Here is a 17,867-nt window from a genome sequence, read left to right as displayed (position 1 = left end):
GGAGGGCAGGGAGGGAGGGAGGGCAGGGAGGGAGGGAGGGCAGGGAGAGAGGGAGTGCAGGGAGAGAGGGAGGGCAGGGAGAGGGAGGGCAGGGAGAGAAGGAGGGCAGGGAGAGAGGGAGGGCAGGGAGAAAGGGAGGGCAGGGAGAAAGGGAGGGCAGGGAGAGGGAGGGCTGGGTGAGAGGGGGCAGGGAGAGAGGGAGGAGTGCAATGAAGGGAGGGAGAGAGAGAGCGAGGGAGAGAGAGAGCGAGGGAGAGTGAGTAGGCGAGAGAGGGGAGGGGGGAGGGGGAAAGGGGTTGGGGGAAGGGGGAGGGGGAGGGGAAAGGGGGGAAGGGGAGGGGAAAGGGGGGAGGGGGAAAGGGAAGGGGAGAGGGGGAAGGGGAGGTGTGGGGAGCGGGAGGAGGAGAGGAGGGGGAGAGAAGGGCAGGGGGGAGGGGGAGAGGAGGGGAGGGGGGAGGGTGCGGGGAGGGGAGGGGGAGGAGAAATGGAGGGGAGGGGAGGGGAGGGCAGGGGGAGGGGAGGGGGAGGGGAGGGGGATGGGTGGGGAGGGGGAGGGGTGGGGAGGGGAGGGGGAGGAGTGGGGAGGGGAGGGGCAGGAGTGGGGAGGGGAGGGGAGGGGGAGGGGAGGAGAGGGAGGGGGAGGGGAGGGGGAGGGGAGGAGGGGGGGAGGGAGGGGGAGGGGAGGGGAGGGGGAAGGGAGGGGGAGGGGGAGGGGGATGGGTGGGGAGGGGGATGGGTGGGGTGGGGAGGGGGATGGGTGGGGAGGGGAGGGGGAGGGTGGGGAGGGGAGGGGGAGGGTGGGGAGGGGAGGGGGAGGGTGGGGAGGGGAGGGGGAGGGGAGGAGAGGGAAGGGGAGGAGAGGGAAGGGAGGAGAGGGAAGGGGAGGGGAGGGATGTGAAGGCAGGGGAGGGGGAGGGGGTGGGGAGGGGAGGGGAGGGGAGGGGAAGGTGGAGGGGGAGGGGAGGGGGAGTGGAGGGGAGGGGGAGGGGAGGGGAGGGGAGGGGAGGGGAGGGGTGGGGGTGGGGGAGGGGAGGGGGGGAAGGGAGAGGAGAGGGGAAGCGAGGAGAGGGGGGGGGGAGGGGAGGGGGATGGGAGGGGGAGGGGGAGGGGAGGGAGGGAGGGGAAGGGGAGGGGAGGGGGGATGTGGAGGGGGACAGGGATGGGGACGGGGAGGGTGCAGGGAGGGGGATGTGGTGGGGGAGGGGGAAGGGGAGAGGGAGGGGGAGGGGGACGGGGTGGGTGACGGGGAGGGGGACGGGGAGGGGGACGGGGAGGCAGAGGAGGATTGAGTGGGGGAGGGGGAGGGGGAGGGGGAAGGGGGAGGGGGAAGTGGCAGGGAAAGGAAGAGGGGGAGAGGGAAGGGGAGGGAGAGAGGGAGGGGGAGGGAGAGGGGGAGGGGGAGGGGTAGGGGGAGGGAGAGGGGGAGGGAGAGGGAGAGGGAGAGGGAGAGGGAGAGGGAGAGGGAGAGGGAGAGGGAGAGAGGGAGGGGGAGAGGGAGGGGGAGGGAGAGGGAGAGGAGGAGGGAGAGATATAGAAAGAGAGTGTGTGTGTGAGACAGAGAGAGAGAGAGAGGAGGGAGAGAGTGAGTAGGCAAAGAGAGCATGCCACACTGGGGCGACAGATTCCAGAGGCATGGATTCGGAATGGAAATGAGGAAATCCGTTCATTCCCAGTGTGGATCCATCCACTAGTTGCACAGTTGAGCCTCACCGGTGAGCTGCAGCTCCCGGTAACACCAATAACCCTGAGGCTCAGAAGAAGTGAGCAGAGGCTGGGATTACAGTTCCCAGATCTCTCAGCTGTACAGCTGTGAGGGGAAAGAAAGGTGTTAGCGATGATCGCACATTCTGAATCCCAGACTGCTGAAACAGCAACATCTTAAAGACAGCAATTCCACTAATACCATGCTGCCTTTACAATCTCATCACATCCCCAATGACAGCCAGTCACGTATGGTCATGTAGGGATGAAGGAAAGATCATTTTGTGCACAGCAAGATCCCACAAACAGCAATGAGGGGAAACGAGCAGGCCACCCCTGGCCATGGCCTCCTCTGGCAGTGCAGTACTCCCACAGTACCTCACTCATCTGACTCCAGAGCCACAGCAATGCGGCCGAATCTTAACTGTCCTCTGAAATGCTCTCGCGAACCACTCAGTTCAAGGGGGAGGAGGGGGGGGGGGCAACTAGGGATGGGCAATAAATGCTGGCCCAGGCAATGATGCCCATGTCCCATGAACGAATAAAAAACAAAGGATGATTACCTATCCTGTCAGATCCCTGGGAGCTTTTATCAAGAATAGATAGATCCCATAGAACCATAGAATCCCCACAATGCAGAACGAGGCCATTCGGCCCATCTGAGCCTGTACCGACTCTCCGAAAGAGCATCTTATCCAGGCACATCCTCCACCCTAACCCCACAATCGTGCGCATTTAGCATGGCCAATCTACCTAACCCGCGCATCTCTGGACACAAAGGGACAATTTAGCGTGGCCAATCTACCTAATTTGCACACTTTTGGACAGTCCCCATTGCCTTACCTTGAAAGTTTTAAAGGTTATTTATCCGCGTCACAAGTAGGCTTACATTAACACCGCAATGAAGTTACTGTGAAAATCCCCTAGTCGCCACACTCCGGCGCCTGTTCGGGCCAATGCACCCTAACCAGCACATCCTTCGGACTGTGGGGGGGGGAACAGGAGCACCCGGAGGAAACCCACGCAGACACGGGGAGAATGTGCAGGCTCTGCACACCGTGACCCAAGCCGGGAATCGAACCTGGGTCCCTGGAGCTGTGAAGCAGCGGTGCTAACCCACTGTGCCATCCCTGAAAGATCAGGAGACCTGGCAAACGGGGCAAATCAAGGGGCAATAAGTGGTCTAATCTGCCCCAGGGAGAGTAAGTGACAGAGCCAGGGTCTGCAGTTCAGTATCAAGATCTAAGGCTTGTTCTGTTGAAGTTATGTATTAAAAAGAACACTTGGATTGAAAGTTTTATTCCAACTCTTTGTTCCCACGCAGACAAGCCAAACCATTCCGTTTCAGCCCCTGATCCTTCTCTCCCTTTCTCTCTCCCCCCCGCTAGCCTCCCCTGAGTTGGCACTGAGTGACATCCAGCACTCACTGTGTCAGTGAGATCCACACTCTCACCACTCTCTGGGGGGGAAAAGAACATTTCCCCCTGAATTCCTTCTTCGATGTAATCCTGTCTCCTCTGGGCGGCTGTAACCCGATCTCCCGTTACAGTAAAAGTGTGGAGCTGACAACAGCAGCAGCAAAAGAAAATCCCCAAGTCAGCCTCAGACTTCTGTTGTTTCCTGCCTCCCTGCTTTTCACCCCTACCAAATCCCTGGACTGAGAGCTGGAGGGTACACACACACACACTGAAAAATAAAATCAAGTATGAGGACAAAAGTCTACATCCCAGTAAAGAAATGAGACAGAATGGAGCAGAGGAATGCCCACACAGTCAAACAACACATCCACTGCACACAGATCCTCACTAAAGATAAACTCACCACTCTGCGAGCCAGCACAACCCCTGTTGAAAGTTTCAGGGAGAAGTTTGTGAAAGCTGGGGCTGTCTGCAAGTTGTGGACTTACCAGGGATCAGTGAGTGCCTTGCCTCCGATGGGTTCTTCTGAAAAAGCAGCAGGACTGGTTTGCCCTCTGCAGCCTCTCCAATCCCACACTGTCCCCCCCCCCCGTCCCCCCCCCAAAACCGCTGGATCTTGCCGTGCCTCCCCTTCCCCTCCTGCCGCAGCCCATTGGTCCACAGCACCATGATGTCATGCTTTCAGCAGCAGCAGCCAATCAGCAAAGGGATTCCCTCAATTCCCCCAAAAGGAAGTTTCCAGATGTGATTGGTTGGCAGAGGGCCGCTGTTCTCCAAATGAATTAAACCACAGGACAAACACACATCAGGATCCAAGGCTTTTTTGCTTCACTGAAGTAACCTGTCTCTCATCTGAACGGAAATTAGGAAAAAAGGGACGCCATTCAGCCCGGCAGGGCCCTCTGCTAGCCCTTGCTTGATCCCAATCCGCACACCCATCATCTCCCCACATCCCCCTGTCTCTCAAAGTCCACAGTAACACACACACACACAGACTGCAGTCAACCGACTCAAGAACAGCTTCTTCCCTGCTGCTGTCAGACTTTTGAATGGACCTACCTCACATTTTGATCTTTCTCTACACCCTAGCTATGACTGTAACACCACATTCTGCACTCTCTCCTTTCCTTCTCTATGAACGGTATGCTTTGTCTGTATAGCACCCAAGAAACAATACTTTTCACTATATGTTAATACATGTGATAATAATAATAATCGAGGGATTGAGTTTAGGAGTCCGGGGATAATGATGCAGCTATATAAGACCCTCGTCAGACCCCACTTGGAGTACTGTGCTCAGTTCTGGTCGCCTCATTACAGGAAGGATGTGGAAAAGATTGAAAGGGTGCAGAGGAGATTTACAAGGATGTTGCCTGGATTGAGTGGCATGCCTTGTGAGGATAGGCTGAGGGAGCTCGGTCTTTTCTCTTTGGAGAGACGTAGGATGAGAGGAGACCTAATAGAGGTATTTAAGGTGTTGAGAGGTGTAGATCGGGTGGACTCTCAGAGGCTTTTTCCCAGGGTGGAAATGGCTGCTACGAGAGGACACAGGTTTAAGGTGCTGGGGTGTAGGTACAGGGGAAATGTTAGGGGGAAGTTTTTCACACAGAGGGTGGTGGGCGAGTGGAATCGGCTGCCGTCAGTGGTGGTGGAGGCAAACTCAATAGGGTCTTTTATGAGACTCCTGGATGTGTACATGGGACTTAATAGGATGGAGGGTTATAGGCAGGCCTAAAAGGTAGGGATATGTTCGGCACAACTTGTGGGGCCGAAGGGCCTGTTTTGTGCTGTAGTTTTTCTATGTTTCTAATAATAAATCAAATCAAAATCAGTGTCACACGCTTTATCATTCCCCAGCTGAAATGCTTCCAGATTTATAGGATCATAGAATCCCTACAGAGCAGAAGGAGGCCATTTGGCCCATCGAGTCTGCACCAACTCTTCAAACAAGCATCTCACCAAGGACCACCTTGACCCTAACCCCACGCATTTACCTGGACTCATCCACCTAGCCTACACATCTTGGCACACTAAGGGGCAAATTAGCATTGGCCAATCCACCTCACCTGCACACCTTTGGAATGTGGAAGTTTTTTTTACACAGAGGATGGTGGGTGCCTGGAACTCGCTGCCGGGGGAGGTAGTGGAAGCGGATACGATAGTGAGTTTTAAGGGGCGTCTGGACAAATACATGAATAGGATGGGAATAGAGGGATACGGTTCCTGGAAGGGTAGGGGGTTTTAGTTAAGTCGGGCAGTATTGGGAGGGCCGAAGGGCCTGTTCCTGTGCTGTAATTTTCTTTGTTCTTTGAAACCGGAGTACCCGGAGGAAACCCACGCAGACACGGGGAGAATGTGCCAACTCTACACAGTGATCCAAACCGGGAATCGAACCCAGATCCCTGGAGTTGTGAGGCAGCAGTGCTAACCGCTGTGCCACCTTCCATACTTCTGTACTTTAGGGTTACCAACCCTCCAAGATTTGACCTGCAGTCTCTGGTAATTGAAACTCAGTTTCCCAGGACACCGTTGTGAGCGACTCTGGAAAAAACTCATCCGGACATAAAAAATATGTTTTTCCGCAATTTTCTTTCCACATTTCCCTTTACCGGGTATACAAAGTGGGGAGGGGGGAGATGGGGAGGGTGTTTGAACATCCTCCGATTCGGTAATAGGTAGTAAATGTAAAAGAATTCAAATTGACAATGAGGGAAGACTCTGACCCAGCGATGAAGAACCCCAGTTATGAAGGTAAATCGGAGAAGTTGGGAGTCTCTCCTTGGAGAAGCAAAGGCTGAGCGGAGACTTGACAGAGGCAATAAAATTCATATAGGGTCGGGGCAGAGTAGATCAGAAGAACCTGTTTCCACTCCTGAAAGCATCGAGAATGAGAAGACACAGGTTTAAAGTCATTGGTAGAAGAAACAACAGCATGTATTCAAGAGGCGGCTGGATATAGCACTTGGGGCGAATGGGGTCAAAGGTTAAGGGTAAAAATCAGGCTTAGGCTATTGTGTTGGACAATCAGCCATGATTGTGATGAATGGTGGAGCAGGCTCGAAGGGCCGAATGGCCTCCTCCTGCTCCTATCTTCTATGTTTCCATGTTTCTGTGACATGTTCTTACTCAGCGAGTGTTTAGGGTTTGGAATGCTCTGTCAGAGAGTGAGGTTGAGGCAGCTTCAATCCAAGCTTTCAAAACGTGATCAGACTGTGATCTGAAAAGGAAGACTGTGCAGGGGGTGAGCAGGAGAAGGTAGGAGAATGGCACCAAGAGGAGCCAGTGGAGATACAAATGGGCTGAATGGCCTCATTCTGCTCTGGAACAATTCTGCGATCCTGTTTCATTACTAGCGTGCTACACTAAGCACGTGTCAGGTCTCCAAGTGTTCGGATATTGGAATGAGCTGGGAGAGTCATATCAACACCCAACACAAAGGTGAGATTAGATCGCAGCTCCCTCAAGTCCACCCCGGAGAAAAAGATTGGCCTCACGTTCCCAAAGTGTTCTTCCCTCAGGAGCAAAGAAAGCCGGCATCCAATTCAGGACAAGCTCAGGGAAAGCACTCTCCAACTCTTCGAGGATCTTCATCACAGACATAATAAAGGGAACAATGTACCTCCTGGAGCTGCGAAGGTCTCCTTGTCTCTACCCTCAGAGAAAGAGACAAGGCCAGTGTCTGAATGGGAGCGAAAGCCAGCCAAAGGAAAGCAGTGTGATCACCGTCCATTCTTTGCTTGATACACCGCAGGGGAAGAACGTGCTATACAGGGAGCCAGTGTACACACTGTCTGAGACTACTACCCTCAGATAGTTAGAGATGGGATAACTCCAGCAAGCGCTAAGATCCCCACAGCTCATCTCCAGGTATCCGTGGGTTTTCCAGAAGCTGAGTTGCAGACAGACTGAATCAGTGGTAGGCTTCATTCCTCAGCCACGTGGAGAGGGAAGGTTTCTGGATCCAATCCCAATCTGTGTCAGGAGTCTGCAGGGGCCTCAGCTCCCCAGGTTCAGGGAAGGACTTAGAAGCTAGAAGCAGGAGGTGACCATTCAGCCCTTCGAGCCTGCTCTGCCATTCATTTTGATCATGGCTGATCATCAAATTCAATATCCCGGTCCATTAGCTTTGATATTTAATCTCATTTCCACCAACTGCTAGTGCAACTTGAGTAGTGGTACAAGAACATGTGTGTGTGTGAGAGAGGGAGAGAGAGAGTGGTGTGTTAGTGTGTGTACAGCTGGGGGAAGGCATTGGGTCAAACCAACAACAACTTATATTTATACAGCGCCTTTACAAAACATTCCTGTAAGGATGAAAGATAAGTATGGCAAGTTTTGGCAACCTTGGATAACGAGAGATCTTGTGAGCCTAGTCAAAGAGAAAAAAGGAAGTATTTGTCAAAGCTGGGAGGCTGGGAACACACGAAGCAAGTGTGGAATACAAGGAAAGTAGAAAGAAACTTGAGCAAGGAGTAAGGAGGACTAAAAGGAGTCACGAAAAAGCATTGGCCAGCAGGATTAAGGAAAATCCCAAGGCTTTTTATACATATATAAGGAGCAAGAGGGTAGCCAGGGAGAGGGTTGGCCCACTCAAGGACAAGGGAGGGAATCTATGCGTGGAGCCAGAGGAAATGGGCGAGTTTTTAAATGAATACTTTGCGTCAGTATTCACTAAAGAGAAGGACTTGCTGGATGATGAGTCTGGGAAAGGGTGTGTAGATAGTTTGAGTCATGTTGAGATCAAAAAGGAGGAGGTATTGGGGTTCTTGACAAACATGAAGGTAGACAAGTCCCCAGGGCCTGATGGGATATACCCCAGAATACTGAGAGAGGCAAGAGACTGAGACTGGCAGACTGGCAGACTCAAGTCGGTAAGGGTGGAATGGAGGAAGAGTTCTTAGAATGCTGTCGGGATAGTTTCCTTGAACAGCATGTTACGGAACCGACGAGGGAACGAGCTATTTTGGATCTGGTATTGTGTAACGAGGTAGGTAGAATTAAGGATCTTATTGTGAAGGACCCTCTTGGGTCTAGTGACCACAATATGGTTGAATTTCTGATTCAGATGGAAGAGGAGAAAGTTTGGTCTCAAACCAGTGTCCTCTGTTTGAACAGAGGGAAATATGATAGGATGAGGGATGAATTGGCTAAGGTAGACTGGGAGAGCAGGCTGGCAGGTAGGATAGCTGAGGAACAGTGGAGGATTTTTAAGGAGATCCTTTTCAGTTCTCAGCAAAAATATATTCCAGCAAAAAACAAGGATTGTAAGAAAAGGGAGAACCAGCCGTGGATAACGAAGGAAATAAAGGAGAGTATTAAAATAAAAACAGCTGCGTACAGAGTGGCCAAAAATAGTGGAGAAACAAGTGATTGGGAAAAATTTAAGAAACAACAAAGAGAGACTAAGAAAGCGATAAAGAAAGGAAGGATAGACTATGAAGCTAGGCTAGCAATTAATATAAAAAATGATAGTAAAAGTTTTTATAAATATATAAAAAGGAATAGAATGGCTAGAGTGAATGTTGGACCCTTGGAGGACGAGAAGGGGGAGTTAATAGTGGGAAATGAGGATATGGCTGAGTCTTTAAATAAGTTTTTTGTGTCGGTCTTCACGGTGGAGGACACAAATAGTTTGCCAAATATTAACGATAGAGGGTTGGCAGCAGGAGAAATACTTAATACAATTAATGTTACCAGAGAGGCAGTGCTGGGTAGACTAATGGGACTGAAGGTGGACAAGTCCCCGGGTCCGGATGGAATGCATCCCAGGGTATTGAAAGAAATGTCAGAGGTAATAGTGGATGCGTTAGTGATTATTTATCAAAACTCGTTGCATTCTGGGGTAGTGCCGGTTGATTGGAAAACGGCTAATGTTACGCCGCTGTTTAAAAAAGGAAGGAGACAAAAGGCGGGTAACTATAGGCCGGTCAGCTTAACGTCTGTAGTAGGGAAAATGCTGGAATCCATTATTAAAGAGGAGATAGCAGGGCATCTGGATAGAAATGGTTCGATCAATCAGATGCAGCATGGATTCATGAGGGGAAAGTCGTGCTTGACGAACATGTTGGATTTTTATGAAGATGTGACTAGGGCGGTTGATGGAGGAGAACCGGTGGATGCGGTGTTTTTGGATTTCCAAAAGGCGTTTGATAAGGTGCCCCATAAAAGGCTGCTGAAGAAGATTAGGGCACACGGAGTTGGGGGTAGTGTGTTAAAGTGGATTGGGGACTGGCTATCCGACAGGAAGCAAAGAGTCGGAATAAATGGGTGTTTTTTCCGGTTGGAGGAAGGTAACTAGTGGCGTGCCGCAGGGATCGGTACTCGGGCCGCAACTGTTTACCATTTATATAGATGATCTGGAGGAGGGGACGGAGTGTAGGGTAACGAAGTTTGCAGACGACACAAAGATAAGTGGAAAAGTGAATCGTGTGGAGGACGGAGAAGATCTGCAGAGAGATTTGGACAGGCTGAGTGAGTGGGCGAGGATATGGCAAATGGAGTATAACGTTGATAAATGCGAGGTTATACACTTTGGAGGAAATAATAACAAATGGGATTACTATCTCAATGGAAACAAATTAAAACATGCTACCGTGCAAAGGGACCTGGGGGTCCTTGTGCATGAGACGCAAAAGCCCAGTCTGCAGGTACAACAGGTGATCAAGAAGGCAAATGGGATGTTGGCCTATATTGCGAGGGGGATAGAATATAAAAGCAGGGATGTCTTGATGCACCTGTACAGGGCATTGGTGAGGCCGCAGCTGGAATACTGTGTGCAGTATTGGTCCCCTTATATGAGGAAGGATATATTGGCATTGGAGGGAGTGCAGAGAAGGTTCACCAGGTTGATACCGGAGATGAGGGGTTTGGATTATGAGGAGAGGCTGAGGAGATTGGGTTTGTACTCGTTGGAGTTTAGAAGGATGAGGGGGGATCTTATGGAGACTTATAAGATAATGCGGGGGCTGGATAGGGTGGAGGCGGAGAGATTCTTTCCACTTAGTAAGGAAGTTAAAACTAGAGGACACAGCCTCAAAATAAAGGGGGGTCGGTTTAAGACAGAGTTGAGGAGGAACTTCTTCTCCCAGAGGGTGGTGAATCTCTGGAATTCTCTGCCCACTGAGGTGGTGGAGGCTACCTCGCTGAATATGTTTAAAGCGCGGATGGATGGATTCCTGATCGGTAAGGGAATTAAGGGTTATGGGGATCAGGCGGGTAAGTGGTACTGATCCACGTCAGATCAGCCATGATCTTATTGAATGGCGGGGCAGGCTCGAGGGGCTAGATGGCCTACTCCTGCTCCTATTTCTTATGTTCTTATTAAGAGAGGAAATTGCTGGGGCCTTGAGAGAAATCTTTGCATCCTCACTGGCTACAAGGGAGGTTATGATGTGGAGATGCCGGCATTGGACTGGGGTGGGCACAGTAAGAATTCTCACAACACCAGGTTAAAGTTTATTTAAACCTGTTGGACTTTAACCTGGTGTTGGAAGACATCTTACTGTGCAAGGGAGGTCCCAGAGGATTGGAGAATAGCCAATGTTATTCCTTTGTTTAAGAACAGTAGCAAGAATAATCCAGGTAATTACAGGCCGGTGAGCCTTACATCAGTGGTAGGGAAATTATTGAGGAGGATTCTTTGAGACAGGATTTACTCCCACTTGGAAATAAGTGGACGTATTAGTGAGAGGCAACATGGTTTTGTGAAGGGGAGGTCATGTCTCACTAACTTGATCGAGTTTTTCAAGGAAGTGACAAAGATGATTGATGAGGGTAGGGCAGTGGATGTTGTCTACATGGACGTCAGTCAGGCCTTTGACAAGGTCCCTCATCGCAGACTGGTGCAGAAGGTGAAGCCGCATGGGATCAGAAGTGAGCTGGCAAGGTGGATACAAAACTGGCTCGGTCAAAGAAGACAGAGGGTAGCAGTGGAAGGGTGCGTTTCTGAATGGAGGGCTGTGACAAATAGCGTTCCTCAGGAATCAGTGCTGGGACCTTTGCAGTTTGTAATATATATAAATGATTTGGAGGAAAATGTGACTGGTTTGATTAGTAAGTTTGCGGATGACACAAAGGTTGGTGGATTTGCGGATCGCGATGAGGAACATCAGAGGATACAGCAGGATATAGATCAGTTGGAGACTGGGGCGGAGAGATGGCAGATGGAGTTCAATCCAGACAAATGTGTTGTTATGCATTTTGGAAGGTCGAATACAGAGAGGAAATATACAGTAAATGGCAGAACCCTGAAGAGTATTGATAGGCAATGGGATCTGGGTGCACAGGTACACAGGTCACTGAAAGTGGCAACACAGATGGTGAAGGTAGTCAAGAAGGCATATGGCATGCTTGCCTTCATCCGCCGGGGCACTGAGTTAAAAAATTGGCAAGTCATGTTGCAGCTTTATAGAACCTTAGTTGGCCGCACTTGGAATATAGTGTTCAATTCTGGTCGCCACACTACCAGAAGGAGGCTTTGGAGAGGGTACAGAAAAGATTTACCAGGATGTTGCCTGGTATGGAGGGCATTAGCTATGAGGAGAGGTTGGAGAAACTTGGTTTGTTCTCACTGGAGCGACGGAGGTTGAGAGGCGACCTGATAGAAGTCTATAAGATTATGAGAGGCATGGACAGAGTGAATAGTCAGAAGCTTTTTCCCAGGGTGGAAGAGTCAATTACTAGGGGGGCACAGGTTTAAGGTGTGAAGGGCAAGGTTTAAAGGAGATGTATGAGGCAGATTTTTTACACAGAGGGTGGTGGGTGCCTGGAACTCGTTGCCGGGGGAGGTAGTGGAAGCAGATACAGGAGTGAGTTTTAAGGGGCGTCTTGACAAATACATGAATAGGATGTGAATAGAGGGTTAAGGTCCCTGGAAGGGTAGGGGGCTTTAGTTAAGACGGGCAGCATGGTCAGTGCAGGCTTGGAGGGGCCGAAGGGCCAGTTCCTGTGCTGTAATTTTCTTTTTTCTTTGTTCTTTGTTTTTGAAGGAGATTGTCATCGACTTCAGGAAGCGTAGTGGAGAACATTCCCCTGTCTACATCAATGGGTTCGAAGTAGAAATGGTCGAGAGCTTCAACTTGTTAGGTGTCCAGATCACCAACAGCCTCTCCTGGTCCCCCCATGCCGACACTATAGTCAAGAAAGCCCACCAACTCCTCTACTTTCTCAGAAGACTAAGGAAATTTGGCATGTCAGTTACGACTCTCACCAATTTTACAGATTACAGATGCATCATAGGAATTCTTTCTGGTTGTATCACAGCTTGGCATGGCTCCTGCTCTGCCCAAGACCACAAGGAACTACAAACGGTCATGAACAAAGCCCAGTCCATCACTCAAACCAGCCTCCTGTCCATTGACTCTGTCTACACTTCCCGCTGCCTCGACAAAGCAGCCAGCAGAATTAAGGACCCCACGCACCCCGGACATTCTCTCTTCCAGCTTCTTCCTTCGGGAAAAAGATACAAAAGTCTGAGGTCACGTACCAACCAACTCAATAACAGCTTCTTCCCTGCTGCCATCAGACTTTTGAATGGACTTACCTTATATTAAGTGGATCTTTCTCTACACCCTTGCTATAACTGTAACACTACATTCTGCACTCCTTTCCTTCTCTATGAACAGTATGCTTTGTCTGTATGGCGCGCAAGAAACAATACTTTTCACTATATGTTAATACATGTGACAATAATAAATCAAATCAAATCAACATAACAAAATGTCCCAATTCCCTTCCCAGGAGCGAGATCAGGAGCTATTAGATCTGGTGACTAAAAGCATGGTCAAAGCAATAAGCCTTACAGGAGAAACACAAGAAATATGAGCAGCCACACGGCTGATCCTGGGCTTTGACTCCATTTCCCCAGGAGATAGAGAGGTCGAAAGGCGATTCCATAGTGCTGAAGGCGTGGCCACTGATGATTCAGGAATTGAAATTGTCAAGTTCAAGTGGCCAGGCATTAAGAAGCACTGACATCGCAGCGGGTTGTGGGGGATCGAGGAGATCACACACACACATCGGGAGGGATTGGAAAACATGGCGGCACGGTGGCACAGTGGTTCGCACTGCTGCCTTATAGTGCCAGGGATCCGGGGTCGATTTCCGGCCTTGGATCACTGTCTGTGTGGTGTTTGCACATTCTCCCCATGTCTGCGTGGGTTTCCTCCGGTGCTCCGGTTTCCTCCCACAGTCCAAAGATGTGCGGGTTAAGTTGATTGGCCATGCTAAATTGACCTTTAGTGACCAAAGATGTTTAGTGCATTGGCCATGCTAAATTGTCCCTTTGTGACCCCAAAAATGTGTATGTTGGGTGAATTAGAGGGATAAATGTGTGGGGCTACAGGGATAGGGCATGGGTGTGGGCCTGGGTGAGATATTCTGTCGGACAGTCAGTGCAAACATGATGGGCCAAATTACCTCCTTCTGCCCTGTAGCGATTCTATGATAAGATCCATCTAGAGTTAATATTCTTTGGTAAGATTGGGAGCCAGTGTAGGTCAGGAGTGATATGGACAAGCCACTAGCAGCTGAGTTGGTCCAGATGGGACGTCAGCCAGGAGAGCTTCAGAATAGTCTAGACTGCACTTGACTGTCACATTGACACTCAACGTCGAATCTCAGACACATTATTTTCCAACTTGGCTCTACGCTTGTTTTGCACTTTAGAATTAATGTGGCTTCACATTTTCCACTTTGAACTGGCAAGGTCAGAGACGCTGGTGTTTCCAAGGAGAAACTGGCTTGCCATAACTCAACTGTCCTCAATCCCAAGATTAGCAATACGACTGGAAACACTGGGGAACGCACTGACACGGAGCCTGAAGACTGTAGGTTCGAGCCCCGCTCGGCAGTCTAGGCTGGCGCTGAGGGAGCACGGCACAGACATCCTTCTGATGAGATCCCAACCTATCTTTTTTTTTATTCATTCGTGGGACATGGGTGTCATTGGCTAGGCCAGCACTCATTGCCCATTCCTAGTTGCCCTTGTACAGAGGGCAGTTGAGAGTCAACCACATTGCTGTGGCTCTGGGAGTCACATGTAGGCCAGACTGGGTAAGGACAGCAGATTGCGCACCCTAAAGATTATTAGTGAACCGGATGGGTTTTTCCGACAATCGACAATGGTTGCATGGTCAGCAGTTTATTCTTAACTCCAGACTTTTTAAATTGAATTCAATTTTCACCATCTGCCTTGGCGGGATTCGAACCTGGGTCCCCAGAACATTAGCTGAGTTTCTGGATTAATAGTCTAGCGATAATACCACTAAACCATCACCTCCCCCTATACATATAAAAGATCCAAGGTTTATCCCCCAACCAAGGTACTTAAACCGACCATTTGATGGGAGCTTGCTGAGTAAAACTTTCCTGTGCATAACAGTCCCTGTATCTAACACGTACCTCATTGACCAGGACGTTCAGAGGTAGTGAGACTTTGTGTTATGTTATAGTTGTGCGACTGCGTTGTATAACTCCACCACACAGGCCATTGAGAACACTGCCTTGTCCTAGATATTCACAGCTTGCACCTTGATAACTAGTTGAACATCTGAAAAAGCACACAGGTTTCAGGGTTCAGGGTAAGCACATTCCTCTTCGAGTGAAGGGCAAGGCTGGTAGAAGTAGGGAACCCTGGATGGTAGAAGTAGGGAACCCTGGATGACTCGGGATATTGAGGCCCTTGTCAAGAAGAAGAAGGAGGCACATGACATGCATAGCCAGCTGGGATTAAGTGAATCCCTTGAAGAGTATAGGGGGTGTCGGAGTAGAGTAAGAGAGAAATCAGAAGGGCAAAAAGGGGACACAAGGTTGTTTTGGCAGATAAGGCAAAGGAGAATCCAAAGAGCTTCTACAAATACATAAAGGCCAAAAGAGTAACGAGGGAGAGAGTAGGGCCTCTTAAGGATCAACAAGATCATCTATGTGCGGATCCACAAGAGATGGGTGAGATCCTAAATGAATATTTCTCATCAGTATTTACTGTTGAGAAAAGCATGGATGTTAGAGAACTTGGGGAAATAAATAGTGATGTCTTGAGGAGTGTTCATGTTACAGAGAAGGAGGTGCTGGAAGTTTTAAAACGCATCAAGGTAGATAAATCCCCGGGACCTGATGAAATATATCCCAGCACATTGTGGGAGGCTAGGGAGGAAATTGCGGGTCCCCGAGCCGAGATATTTGAATAATCGATAGTCACAGGTGAGGTACTTAAAGATTGGAGGGTGGCAAATGTTGTGCCTTTGTTTAAAAAGGGCTGCAGGGAAAAGCCTGAGAACTAAAGGCCGGTGGTGGGTAAGTTGTTGGAAGGTATTTTGAGAGACAGGATCTACAGGCATTTAGAGATGCAAGGATTGATTAGGGACAGTCAGCATGGCTTTGTGAGTGGAAAATCATGTCTCACAAATTTGAGTTTTTTGAAGGGGTAACCAAGAAGGTAGATGAGGGCAGTGCAGTTGATGTTGTCTACATGGACTTTAGCAAGGCCTTTGACAAGGTACCGCATGGTAGGTTGTTGCATAAAGTTAAATCTCACAGGATCCAGGGTGAGGTAGCTAAATGGATATAAAATTGGCTTGATGACAGAAGCCAGAGGGTGGTTGTAGAGGGTTACTTTTCAAACTGGAGCCTGTGACCAGCGGTGTGCCTCAGGGATCAGTGCTGGGTCCACTGTTGTTTGTCATTTATATTAATTATTTGGATGAGAATATAGGAGGCATGATTAGTAAGTTTGCAAACGACACCAAGATTGGTGGCATAATGGTCAGTGAAGAAGGTTATCTCGGATTGTAATGGGATCCTGATCAATTGGGCCAGTGGGCTGACGAATGGCAGATGGAGTTTAATTTAGATAAATGCGAGGTGATGCATTTTGGTAGATTGAACCAGGGCAGGACTTACTCAGTTAATGATAGGGCGTTGGGGAGAGTTACAGAACAAAGAGATCTAGGGGTACATGTTCATAGCTCCTTGAAAGTGGAGTCACAGGTGGACAGAGTGGTGAAGAAGGCATTCAGCATGCTTAGTTTCATTGGTCAGAACATTGAATACAGGAGTTGGGACGTCTTGTTGAAGTTGGACAAGACATTGGTAAGGCCACACTTGGAATACTGTGTACAGTTCTGGTCACCCTATTATAGAAAGGATATTATTAAACTAGAAAGAGTACAGAAAAGATTTACTCGGATGCTACCGGGACTTGATGGTTGAGTTATAAGGAGAGGCTGGATAGACTGGGACATTTTTCCTCTGGAGCGTAGGAGGCTGAGGGGTGATCTTATAGAGGTCTATAAAATAATGAGGGGCACAGATCAGCTAGATAGTCAATATCTTTTCCCAAAGGTAGGGGAGTCTAAAACTAGAGGCATAAGTTTAAGGTGAGAGGGGAGAGATACAAAAGGGTCCAGAGGGGCAATTTTTTCCCACAGAGGGTGGTGAGTGTCTGGAATGAGCTGCCAGAGGTAGTAGTAGAGACGGGTACAATTTTGTCTTTTAAAAAGCGTTTAGACTGTTACATGAGTAAGATGGGTATAGAGGGATATGGGCCATATGCGGGCAATTGGCACGAGCTTAGGGGTTTAAAAAAAGGGCGGCATGGACAAGTTGGGCTGAAGGGCCTGTTTCCATGCTGTAAACCTCTATGACTCTATGACTCTCGATACAGCAGGCAGTAAAGAAGGCAAGTGGTATCTTGGCCTTCATAGCGAGAGGATTTGAGTATAGGGATAGGGATGTTTTGTTGCAATTGTATAGGGTGTTGGTGAGGCCACACTTGTGTGCAGTTTTGGTGTCCTTATCTGAGGAAGGATGTCCTTGCTATAGAGGGAGTACAGCAAAGGTTTACCAGGCTAATTCCTAGGATGGCAGATCTGTCATATGAGGAGAAACTAAATCAGTTTGGATTATATTCAGTGGAATTTAGAAGAGTGAGAGGGGATCTCATAGAAACTTATAAAATTCTAACAGGGTTAGACAGGGTAGATTCAGAAAGAATGTTCCCGATGGTGGGGGGAGTCCAGAACTAGGGGGTGATAGTTTGAGGATAAGGGGTAAACATTTTATGACTGAGGTGAGGAGAAATTTCAGAGGGCGGTGAATGTGTGGAATTCACGACCACCGAAAGTAGTTGAGGCCAAAACGCTGTGTGATTTCAAGATAAAATTAGATATAGCTCTTGGGGCTAAAGGGTTTAAGGGATATGGGAGAAGCGGGGGCGGGTGGGGGGAGGGGGCGAGGTGGGGGGGGGAGAGGGAGGGGGTCAGGATATTGAATTCGATGATCAACCCTGATCAAAATGAATGGCGGAGCAGGCTTGAAGGGCCGAATGGCCTTCTCCTGCTTCTAGTTTCCATGTTTCCATGTCTTCTTGGCCACATCCTGAAGACTCAGAACACTTGCTTTCGCCCACTCTGGAGGAGGTGGGTTTTATTGACAGAAGCTGGAGTGGGAGAGACCAGCCGTCCCCATTCAGCCGCAGTAAGGAGGTACACTTCATGTTGTGCTGGGCAAAGTCCATCACTGCACTGTGATGTAGCGAGGCATTGTCCACCTCCATAGCTGTCCCGTTGACAGCACATCCAATGGATTCAGACACTCAACATCCTCACCCATTCAGATCTCAGCCTCTGAAAGACAAGAATCAGTCGAAGAAAGTCATTGGAATGAGTCAACAGCGAGGCTAACATTGCTGCTACTGCTGACTAGGATTCCTGTATCCTCCTGAACTCTCCCAACCTAATATCTCAACATATC

The 17,867-nt window shown here is 49.4% G+C and overlaps 1 protein-coding gene across 3 annotated transcripts in view; it reads right to left on the bottom strand.

The window, feature by feature from the left end:
- LOC144510169 (lysyl oxidase homolog 2-like) overlaps positions 1-17,867 on the bottom strand; it is a 109,691-nt gene that overhangs the window by 88,782 nt on the left and 3,042 nt on the right. Inside the window, exon 1 of one of the 3 annotated variants that reach the window (XM_078239597.1) lies at positions 3,608-3,750. The exons of 1 other annotated variant lie outside the window; for it this stretch is intronic. The gene's annotated coding sequence lies outside the window, so the exon portion shown is untranslated. Of the gene's footprint in view, positions 1-3,522; positions 3,751-17,867 lie in introns of those variants that run through there. One more of the 3 variants, XM_078239598.1, reaches the window with a different exon arrangement.

This window comes from Mustelus asterias, chromosome 22 (genome assembly GCF_964213995.1).
Source record: "Mustelus asterias chromosome 22, sMusAst1.hap1.1, whole genome shotgun sequence".
In the NCBI taxonomy this organism is placed as follows: domain Eukaryota; kingdom Metazoa; phylum Chordata; class Chondrichthyes; order Carcharhiniformes; family Triakidae; genus Mustelus; species Mustelus asterias.
This window is presented reverse-complemented; position numbering and strand designations above follow the sequence as displayed.